This window comes from Lactuca serriola, chromosome 9 (genome assembly GCF_051521515.1).
Source record: "Lactuca serriola cultivar US96UC23 chromosome 9, Lser_US96UC23_V15, whole genome shotgun sequence".
Lineage (NCBI taxonomy): Eukaryota > Viridiplantae > Streptophyta > Magnoliopsida > Asterales > Asteraceae > Lactuca > Lactuca serriola.
In genome coordinates this window covers 77,642,608-77,650,346 of record NC_136416.1, presented here as the reverse complement: position 1 = coordinate 77,650,346, position 7,739 = coordinate 77,642,608, and positions in this window count along the sequence as shown.

The window sequence follows — 7,739 nt, the reverse complement described above, 5'->3', positions numbered from 1 at the left end:
CTCTGAAACAATAGCCTAATAAAGAATACGAGAAAATATATGGTTTGTTGTTCTTAGCTGCCATTGGGAGAGTTTCTCTACTTTCAAAGAATAAAAAATGACCTAAAATGAGAATTTTCAGTTATATATATTTTGAGTTAATGGGTCGTTAAACAATATACAAACTCTGGAACAGTAGCCAAATGCTCCCATGCCGTAGTTCATTTAAAAAGGGTTGTGATCAAACCATAGTTTTCTCTTTGAAAAAAATAGTTTTCTCATACATTTTGTTCCTACAAATCCTCATATCTATTTAAACAATGACATATGTCATATTAATATATTAAAATATTATTAAATTAACATTAAATGTTACACATATCACTATTTAATTGGGTAGAATGATTTGTAGGAACAAAAACAAAAGGATATTTAATTTCTCTTTTACTAATTATTTATGGTTTTGATGTTTATTTTTGGCGAAGGGCTAATTTTTTACTATTAAATAAAAAGTAATTAAGGAAATTGGATAGATTTGCAATTGCCTCTAATAATAAATACATTTATGTTATAATCTTGTATATACACATCCAATATAAGTCAAATAAACATGTACATGAGATTGATTCCTTGTTATTGTGTTGCTATTCTTGAACTTTTCCTCCACATATTCATACGTACATATAATAAATTCGCTAGTGAGAATGAATGCATGATTCAGAAGAAGGGGTAAATAAATACGACAGGCGACAGCCAAGCTTTGGGACTTTGATACCACCCTATCCTCACATGACTCCCCCACATCTTATAAATGTAAAACTTATTGTGTCTAAATCAGAGTAAGTTTATTTTGCATCCAAATAAAATTATAATTTTTCTATGATCTTTTTATAGAGTTGTGCACTGGATCAGATCAGACTCCTATACTCGTATAGCATCTTTTTTTTTTTTTTTCCTTTTTTTTTTGCATAAAATATTGGTATATATAGCTGATTAGCTTCTGGTTTGATCTTAGTTTTAACCGAACTTGAACGTTCAATTTTTATTTTGTTTTAGTTAGTTATTCAAATCAAGTCTTTAACATCAAATGCATTGTTTCATAAAAGTAAAGTAAAAAAGAGAAGAGTTTGAACCAAACCCATATATATTCAAGGTCTAAGGCGTGTTTGTCAACAAATTTTGAGAGGCATAATTAGGTTTTATTTTTAGCCTTTAAAAATATTTAAATTAAAAAAGAAAAAACTTTGTTTATAAATACGAGTTTAATACTTTATTTCCAGAACAAAAAGCATGTAGTGTACGTTCGCTAACAAGTTTTTGAGAAATTAAAAAATAAATAAATAAATAATAATAATAATAATAATAATAATAATAATAATAATAATAATAATAATAATCAAATTAAAATTTTATATATATATATATATATATATATATATATATATATATATATATATATATATATATATATATATATATATATATATATATATATATATATATATATATATATATATACACACACACGAGAGTAGAGTACGAGAAAACTCATAATTCAAAAGCCGTTTTAATGGTCTTTAAATTAGTATCATAATTCAAACTTCATACCTCCAAGTTGCCAAGTAAAATTCTAAACTCTTATTACAAGTATGAACAATTATTGTATAAATTTAAAAAAAAAATCTTTATTAAACTTCTTTTATATGGTATAAATTCGAAGAATCTTTTTAAATGGAAATGTGGTATTGTATTTGTCACATGATCAATCAACTTCATATAGTGTTGGGACCTTGGGAGACAATAAGCATATACTCAGTCACATTACTCTCGACCCGAATCTATATAAAAAACAAAAAATAAATAAATAAAATTACTGGTATATAGTACAATAGAGAAGAAAATAAAAACGTTTTAAGACTTTTTCTAAAATAATTTTATGGATATCTTTGACAAAAACAATTATTAATTGTATGCTCTGAAGCCTGTGATACTTGGTAGCCAAAAATTGTGTAAAATTATTTGGGGATAATGACTTAAAAGGTAATGTATTTTTGATTTGTACACGTTTAGTCACTGACTTTTATTTTCGTCCATATTTATTCCTTCAATTTGTTAAACTGTACACATTTAGTCCTTATGACCGGCTATTCCAGGTTAGCCGGTAAAATGACTTAATAGGGTAATATATTTCTCATTTTGTACACATTTAGTCCTTAATATTTTTGTACACATTTAGTCCTTAATATTTTTTTTGTTGCAAAATAAGTCATTTTTTGTACTCATTTATTACTTATGAATGATTTTTTTAGGTTTTTCTCATGACATCTTACGTGAGATAGTCATTTGGTGGTGGGATAGGTTGAGAGGGTCCTGCTATATGTTATAGGCCAAAATACCTGGTGTGGACCGGCTGTAAGGTGTAGCCATGGAGGCTCGAGAAGAGCGGTTGAGTTAAGGCGGCATGTCAACAAACCCTGGGTATTCCAGTGTGATGACTAATTGGACCTGTTGCATGTTGGCATTCGAGTCTGATAACTGATTGGTCCAATGTATTCCATTCTGATGAGTGTGGGCTCGTTATGCATGATAATACGTTTATTGTATTGAGTATTTTGAGGAAATTCACTAAACTTTGTGCTTACCAAGTTGTTTATGTTTTCAGGTTCTATCGTTGATCGTAGGAAGGCGAAGACATGATTGTACACACTGATCAACAGTATTGAGTATTTTGCATTTCTTATATTACTATGATTTTCAATAAATGTATTTTGGAATAAACGTTTTTTCTTAATAATGGATTTATAATCAGGAACTTTTGCCTTATTTAAAAATGAAAATTTTTTTGTTGTGAAAATGAGACGTTACACATAAACATTAACAGCCCCACACACTTCATAAATGATTGTCTCACGTAAGATGTCGTGAGAAAAACTTAAAAGAAATCATTCATAAGTACTGAATGAGTACAAAAACAAAAATGACTTATTTTGAAACAAAAAATATTAAGGACTAAATGTGTATAAAAATATTAAGGACTAAATGTGTACAAAATAAGAAATATATTACCCTATTAAGTCATTTTTCCCGGCTAACTTAGAGTAACCGGTCATAAGGACTGAATGTGTACAGTTTAACAAGTTGAAGGGGTAAATATGGACGAAAAAAAAACTTAATGACCAAATATGTACAAATCGAAAAATATATTACCCTTTTTAGTCATTATCCCAATTATTTGACAAAATTAGTTTTAATTTTTTTAAGTTATAAAATTACATATAACATAAACATGAAAAATGGAAAATTTTCTTCTTTCTTTTCCATCTTTCTCGACCCACAATATATTGTCACATCAACTTTTATTTTTTTCTCTCTCTTCTATCTTTTTCAATCCACAACATATCGAAATCATATTTTTCTCAACTCATTCAACTCAGGGACGTAGCCACTTACAATATCATAATAAAATATGAGTACAAGACGTGCATTTAGGGTTTGTTTGGATTAGCTTATTAGCTTATTTGTGGTGGAAATAAACAATAAGCAAGAGAGGAGATGCTTATTAAAATTAGCTTATTTAGCTTATTTCTAACATAATAAGCTGATTTTTAAAGATTTTATCCAAACACTTAAACTTAGCTTACTGTGGTGGGAATAAACAATAAGCAATAAGCACCTTCTTTTTTTCCTATCCAAACACCCTCTTAGAAATTTGCTTTTTCCGGAATATCTTATATCCTTTTTTTTATAAATAGATAATTAAAACTTTTATTTGATTGATATTTTTTATCAAAGTATTATGTTGGCAAATGACATCCAGGACAACAGATAATTAAAATCTTTTGTAATATTTTTTATAACTTCAAACCAAAGCTATACAACCATTGGACAAACCATGTTCATAAACTATTTTGCTTCCAATTTGTTTAGTTTATACATGCTGCATTATAGGAAATAACTAAATATATATAATGGATGTGATCATGGTAAATGGATTGTAGAAAAAGTTATTTTTTTCTATACCAAATTGAATTAACTCGTTGCCTTCAAATCTCCTAACAAAGCTTAAAACCTTCACAAGTTCATTCAAAAATAGAAAAAAGCATTTATAATTTCAGAAAGTGAGAAAATGTATATAAGAAATAATCATAATATTTACTTCGGTAAATAATCAAGATATTCAAGAATTTGCTTAAACTATACCGATTTGCTGCCAGGGACGGATGCAAGATTTTTCAGTAGGGGGTGCACGGGAAAATTAGGGGTTGCACGATAGTAGAAAAAAATAAAAAATTTTGAAAAATTTTCCACTACGGCCGGAAAAGTAAGGAGTTGCTGGTGCCACTAGTGACCCCCTCTAAGTCCGCCCCTGCTTGCTGCTTACTACCGGCAAAAAACAATGATCGACGTCGTTGAAATATTGTGTCTACAGTTGAGCAATACTACCAAAACTTATCTATAATACTGAATTCATAAGTGAAATCAAAAATCAAAAAGAAGAAGAATTCAGAACTTGAATAGAAAATAAAAGAACTCGGATTTTAAATCAAAACCCGATAATAAAGGAGGCTCCTCGATCTAGGTAGGTTGGAAGTCTGCGACGTTGCGTTTACCAATAGATTCAAGAGTATCGCATGCTTATACATTGAAGCGATGTTGCATTTACCTATACATCGGCCCCCCATAGATCAATATAGATTTATTTTCCCTACTGCATATAACATTTTCCCAAATAAAATATGAACCTACAAAAGACCTAGAAAATCTGATGCCCCTCAACCCACTGCTGCCCTGGGCCATGGCCCAGCTCGCCCATCCCTTGGGCCGGACTTTAACCCAGCCTGATCTATCTCATATAGTGTTGACTCTTTGGTTTTTCCGTCTTCAGTTAATTAGGAACCACGAGTTATTCTATTCTAGATTTGCCACTGACTCAACCGACTGGATTTTTAATTTTAAATAATTACAAACTAATAAAAATTATACAAAATTAATTTACAAAAATATTAAAAATATACAAACTAATTAAAAACATACAAAGATACATAACATACAACAAATCATAACTTGAAGAGAGAGAATCAGAGAAAAACAAAATCTAAATACACACTTGAGCGGGTTACGTGACCCACTAATTCCTCCATGCTTGCAGTACCACATAGGAATTTTTTGTCATCTGCCCAAAGCCAAAAAAAAAAAAAAAAAAAAAAAATACGGCACTCGATGCACCTTAAGAATTTGTTTTTCATATACTTTTTTTATTCTTTTTACATTTTCTTTTCATTACCAAAAAGGTAAATTATCATTGTATAAATTAACATAATTCAAATATAATTATGCATGTTGCTTATTATACATATATAATCACATAAGCCTAATCTACATCTACATTCTCTAATAAATGAATCATACCTAAGCCACATGACATTTTTCTACACGATGCTTCTACCAGGTGATATTTTTCTAGACTATCAACTAATAGTTTTCCTGCTTGGATTTTGCCCTTCTTCTTCGAGATCCCATTGACTTTCCAACTAAAAATCAGACATTTACATAGCGATGTTATGGATTTTTAAATTTCAAATCTTCATTTTTATTGGAAATTCCTATAAATCATTAATAAAATCAACGTCTTTTTTGTAAACTGATAAGTAGCATCCAAATATATGAAGAAGAAAATCTTTTACACGATTCATGTATGCGATTACAGGTATTCTTTAACATTAAACCTTTATGCATCGATTTGAGGGAATTAACCCTAACCTCCATGATTGTGTTTATAGGACTTGAAAAGGTCGTTTAAGATTGGTCTTCATGCCCTCTTCTACTAGGGAAAATGACACAACAACCCTATAATGTATTTTGACTTTACCCTTTCAGTCACTAACCTTTTTTTTCTTGCCTTTTAAGGGAACAAAATATTTATTATCGAGTCGATTTGGTCCTTTTGAAAGAATTAAAGGGGTCAGTCGGCAACTATAACATACACATTATTAACCTAGTGTAATTATCGTATTTTGTAAGCTTGTTAGTGAATATTATTGAATATTATATGATTTTGAGCGTTGAGTTCTAACATGATAGTTTTATGAGACTTGAAGTAAAATTATGTTTAGAACCATTCGGAAAGTGATGGGAAGTCTTATGAGATTCCAATTAAAAGTCAAATATTGAAATTAACGAAAATCTAAAATTGGAAATAATTAAAAATAATGTTATTTAAAGTTGTAGATTATCTCGTTAGAAACATTTAGACGAAAACCTCACCGAAATCCGAGTTACAACGAAGAAGTTATGACTTATCAAAATTTCGCAACAGAACCGGCACGACGCCATATGACGTAAAAAGTGAGTTTATCATAAACTACTTTTTAGCTTTAGTGAAATGAAAGTCGTAGTATACGTTAAACAGAGATTGTAACCTCCAAATCTGACTTCGTATGAAGAAGTTATGATTTTTCTAAGATTCGACATAGCAGTACACAGCCCGAAATTCGAAATAAAGATCGAGTGATTTTTAGCCGACACAACCTAAACGAGAATCGAAGGTCTCGTCAATAATAGTACAACGATGAAAGACAGATGAAAACGAATGTCGGATGAAGAAGTTATGAATTTTTAATAGACTATTCATGTCCCGGCCTGTTAAAAAAATATAACATTAAAAATAAAGTCAAAATTAGCCAATGGAATCTAAACGAAAGTTTTATAGTATAGTCTCACTTACGCGTGGATATAAAGAACGTCAAAAATGGAATTCGTATGCAAAAGATATGAATTTTTGAAGTTTGAGGCACGATTTCCTAAACTGGACCGGAGGAGTACGCCCCCGTGTACCAGAAGTACGCCCAGCATACTCGAAAATAAGGTCAGCAGTTGGCCACATCACCCTCTTTACCATGTAGACCTGTATCAGCGACTTAGCGCCTTCACATGATGGACGTGTGTCCTAACTGTACGACGTCCGAAGCTCGGATACCCATCAGAAGACATGTAGCTACACGCAGCATACGAAGGTCCGTTGTGCATACCGAAGTACGCCCAGCGTAGTCAAGTGCTTCAGACCACTATAAAAGGTATGCGAGGTCTCCATATTTGGTTTACAAAAATCAATTCTCCTTTCATTCTAAATACCCTTTTACGCCAATTTTAATCCCACGAAGCCTCGGGAACACCCCTAACACCCGAAGAAAGCCCAGAGCCCAAAAGTCCCTGAGAAAATAATATTTTTAGTTAAAACTTTGCCCGCACAAAGCCCGGTTTTCAACAAAAACTCTCGATTTCGTCAAAGAAAGTCATTTTTAGAAACGAAGTGATGCCCAAATTACCATTTTATCATTCGGTTATTTCACAGTTAGTTCAATATAGGGACAATTGTATGTTATGTGTTATATGTTCAATATGCTTTCCTGTGTTATCCTGGTTTTATATCATTGATCATGTAGAGCATGTCTCGTATCACTTTTGGTATTGTCTTTATGCCTTTGGTCATGTAGATCATGTCTCGTATTATTCTGGTATTGGGTTTATGCCTTTGGCCATGTAGATCATATCTCTTATCACTTCTGGTATTGGCTTTGTGCCTTTAGCCATGTAGAGCATGACTCGTATCACTTTTGGTATTGACTTTGTGCCTATATATTCTAACAAAATGATAATCAGAAATTGTTTATTTTCCAGTGCCACTTGGGTTGAAGTCTTATTGATGTATATCATGTTGAAATATTGTAACTGTTATTGAACTCACTAAGCGTCACCCGCTT